Raw genomic sequence first — 4,694 nt, 5'->3', positions numbered from 1 at the left:
TCTTCTTGCTCCAACCGCCCAAATCAGAGTCGGTGGGACTGCCTCCTCCCGGCTCCCGTGGCCAGTTGTGTTGCCGCACAGGCTGCGCCGCCCCACCCTACTCCATCGCTGACCAGGCCATTCCTCTACTCACCCACAACTCCTGTTATTTTCCAGCGACGGAGCCGAACCAGTAAACCCTCATACTCCCTACAACGTGGGAAACAACTTCCGAGTCTTCTGCGTCTCCGGGTCGTTCCCTTCCTAGGCCTTGCCGTCGTCCACCGCCCTGGTGCTCTTGGTGCGGCGTGGTCAACATGGTCAACAAACAATATCCATCAGAAGAGGACTGTATGTGGAGAGGCTGACAGCTGGGTCCATGGCCGCACGCAAGGAAGTGCCTCCATATTACACGCAAAATATAAATTCCTCCACCTGACAGCAGGGACCCATCGGAAGGGCCTCTGTATTTCACGAAAAAAAAACGTTCCTCCTGCTGACAGCTCGGACCCACCAGCTATATATTCGCACCAAAGGAAGTGCCTCCTTATTACACAAAAAATGAATACTCCCCCTGCTATCTGGGACCCACCATAATTGGAGGCTAACTTGTGGGCCTATTGACATGGACGGAGGGCTTTGTCAACTTAGTCAATATGAACGATTCTAGCTCCAGTGACCGCTCGATGTCCATCCAACGGCCGTAGTGCTTCTTCAAGCTCTGGTTTTTTTCTCCAGCCGCCCAAACCAGCGCCGGTCATGCCGCCTGCTCCTGCCTCCCGTGGTCGGCTCTACTACCGCTCAGGCATGGCCGCCCCACCCTACTCCAACCTCTGGCCAGGCCATCCCTCTACTCACCCACAACCCCTGTTATTCTGTGGCGACGGCAGCCTCACACCGCAACCGAACCAGTAAACCCTTGTACTCCTCTCCGCGTGGGCATCCACTACCGCGTCTTCCCCGGCTCCATGCCCTCCCCTTTCTAGGCCTCGCCGTCGTCCACCGCCTTGGTGCTCTCTGCGCGGCGTGGTCATTGTGGTCAAGGAATGACTTCCATCGGAAGAGTGCTGTATGTGGAGAGGCTGACAGCTAGGTGCACGCCCGTAGCAAGGAAGTGCCTCCTTATTACGTGCAAAATAATGATTCCTCCACCTCACAGCAAGGACGCACCAGACGCACCACCGTATTTCATGAAAAAAAAGTTTCCCCAGACTGTTGGGACCCACCAGCTACATCTTCGCACGCAAGGAAGTGCGTCCATATTATGGGAAAAAAATATGATTCTCCCCCTAACAGATGGGACCCACTAGCTATATCTTCGCATGCAAGGAAGTGCCTCCTTACCTCCCTAACAGCTGGGACCCACCCAGTCGAACCGTACGTAGGGTTGTCTGTCTGGTCGTGAATGTGTACGTACATACTGGTTGATCGGTCTGTCTGCAGGCTGCAGCGATGAACCGTGGCTGAGTAAGGAAGGGCATGTGTCGTAGTAGAGGTGCGCACAGAGCATGTCACGTAGTCCCGTCTATATCGTGTACACGTATGTACAACAAGGGTGCAAGAAAGTAAATACGGCCACGTACGTACATACGGGCGGGGTCTTGAACCCCTACTCGTGCATACGTACGACCATGGCTTGTGTAGTTGGAGAGGCAGCAGAGAACAGCGACAACGTCCAGTTCATCGGCAGCCAACCGGCTAGGTTAGAATGAAGAAACCGGGTCGTGTTCATCGGGAGGCACCGGAACGCGTCCTGTTCATCGATCGGAGCCAACCGGCTTGGATGGAACAGCCGAAATGAGGCTTGGTGTACCGTAAAATGGAGGAAGTGGCCTTATGCTCGACCGCCTTTGGTTGAAATGGGATCATGTTCACCGGGAGGGGTCTGGCGTACCGCAAAATGGAGGAAACGGACTTCTGTTCGACCTCCAACGGTCGAAACAGGGTCCTGTTGATTGGGAGGTGTGTGGCATACCGCAAAACGGAGGAAACGGACTTCTCTTCGACCTCCTACAGTCAAAGTAGGGGTCCTATCCATCGGGAGGGGTGTGGCATACCGCAAAACCGGACTCCACGGGCTTGTCCATCCACCCTCAACCTCCTCCGTCCTCCACTTGCGACTGTTCATCCACGACGTCTCCCTCCTGCCTCCACCAGCTATTGTTCATCCACGGGCTGCTATTCATCCAGCCTCCACTAGATACTGTTCAACCAGCCCTCCATGGGCTACTATTCATCCAGCCCTCCACCGGCTACTATTTAACCAGCCCTCCATGAGGTCATGTTCATCCACCCCCAACGGGCTTGATTGGGGTCCTATTCAGCGGCAATGGCCTCTACTACCAAGGGGTCCTGTTCATCCAACCCCCACCGGGAACGGTTCATCCAACCCCCAACAACACTCACTGTTCATCAAGAGCCAGCAGGTTCGATCGGTTTCAGTTAGCTGCAGTAGTGAAGGAATCACTTGATCAGGTTCAGTTAACAACTAGAGATCGATCGATCGCTCGGATTCAGTAACACGTAGCCAGTGCAACCGCTCGGGTTTAGTTGGCGAACGCCTCGCTCGGGTTTAGTTAGATCCCAACGCCTTGCACCCACATGCGTATGTGTACAAGATAAACGCGCAATCCCTCCGTGCATCGCTCGGTCCTGACCACCCACCATAACCGAGAACTCCCCGAAATTTTCCTCGCCCTCGCTTCTGCCACGATTTTTTTCGTCATGGATGGCCCAAACAATGTCAGGTGCGTCTCCAGCCCACCCAAGACGAAAAGCCCATTTTCTGTCATGATTTTTTGTCATTGAAGTAGGAGCCCACCACATCTATTATTATACCGGGTTTTGTCACAATTATCGTCATAGAAGTGTCATAAGCATGACAAAAAAATGCGTTCGCCCAAAATGTCACGGATGTGTATTTTTTTGTAGTGCATCATCTATAAAGTTATTCCCAACCATTCTAGTATAATCAAGATATTTGGTCGGTAAAAGCATCTCTTCCGCCTTGTCTTGCCTAATAGGAATCTCTAAGTGTTTAGCGAGGCGGGAAGCATAAAGACCCCTGTCGGTGTCAAAACCGGTGGATCTCGGGTAGGGGGTCCCGAACTGTGCGTCTAGGCGGATGGTAACAGGAGACAACGGACACGATGTTTTACCCAGGTTCAGGCCCTCTTGATGGAGGTAAAACCCTACGTCCTGCTTGATTAATATTGATGATATGGGTAGTACAAGAGCGGATCTACCACGAGATCAAGGAGGCTAAACCCTAGAAGCTAGCCTATGGTATGATTGTTGTAATGGAGGTTGTCCCCTACGGACTAAAGCCCTCCGGTTTATATATACACTGGAGAGGGCTAGGGTTACATAGAGTCGGTTACAATGGTAGGAGATCTACATATCCGTATTGCCAAGCTTGCCTTCCACGCCAAGGAAAGTCCCATCCGGACACGGGACGAAGTCTTCAATCTTGTATCTTCATAGTCTTGGAGTCCGGCGGACGATGATAGTCCGGCTGTCCAGACACCCCCTAGTCCAGGACTCCCTCAGTAGCCCCTGAACCTGGCTTCAATGACAATGAGTCCGGCGCGCATAATGTTCGGCATTGCAAGGCGTGTTCCTCCTCCGAATAATCCAAAGAAGATTGTGAACACCAGGATAGTGTCCGGCTCTGCAAAATAAATTCCACATTCCACCGTAGAGAGAATAAAATGTACACAAGTTCAATCTGCTGACGTATTTCGCGGCGACGTCACGCCACTACCAAGCCTTTACTTGAATCGTTTTTTATTATACCACCTCAGCGCGTTTAGCGAAGCGGTTTCCTTGGCATGTCTTGTCAAAGCAGAGATCATGTTCCCCTTATTCCGGGATTCTCATCAATACGGACGTGGGTAACCCAACCGCGTCATTGATGGTGGCGCTTTGGAGATAAGCGAGTTTTACCAGGCCAGTGGGGACGCATAGTCTTCGCCCGCCTATATAGAAGGGATAAGGATTCACCTTTTCACCTACGCCTTCTTCCTCCTTTGCTTATCCATCTCCGCGCACTCGAGCTCCAGCGCCCAAGTTCGTGCATCTCGCCTCGTCCTTCTCCAACCATGTCCGGAGCGGGAGGCAAGTGGTTGGCCTCCACCGTTAAGGAGGAGCACATCACCAAGCTGCGCAGCGCCGGATACCTTTCCGGCGACGTCGCGCACCGGCTGCCCAACAAGGGGCAGCTCATCCCCACCCCCAGGCCCCATGAGAGGGTCGTTTTCCTTCCCCACTTCCTCCGCGGACTGGGCTTTCCACTTCACCCCTTTGTCTGGGGGCTCATGTTCTACTACGGCCTGGATTTCCATGATCTGGTGCCGAACTTCATCCTCAACATCTCGGCGTTTATCGTCGTGTGCGAGGCCTTCCTCTGCATCCAGCCCCACTTCGGCTTGTGGCTCAAGACCTTCAATGTCAAGCCGAAGGTAGTGAAGGGCACTCAAGCGGAGTGCGGAGGCGCCATGTTGGGCAATATGCCCAACGTCCTTTGGTTCGAAGGGGCGTCGGGGTGGCAGTCGGGGTGGTTCTATATCACCGAGCCGCACGACCCTACGTGGGCGGCGGCCCCCGAGTTCAGATCTGGTATCCTTACGCAGCTCACCTCCTAGAAAGAGAAGGGCTTGCTGTGGGGCAATTTGAAGGAGCTGACGGGACTCCAAGCCTGTATCCAGAAGCTGGTG

This window comes from Triticum aestivum, chromosome 2B (assembly GCF_018294505.1).
Source record: "Triticum aestivum cultivar Chinese Spring chromosome 2B, IWGSC CS RefSeq v2.1, whole genome shotgun sequence".
NCBI lineage: Eukaryota > Viridiplantae > Streptophyta > Magnoliopsida > Poales > Poaceae > Triticum > Triticum aestivum.
This window is presented reverse-complemented; position numbering follows the sequence as displayed.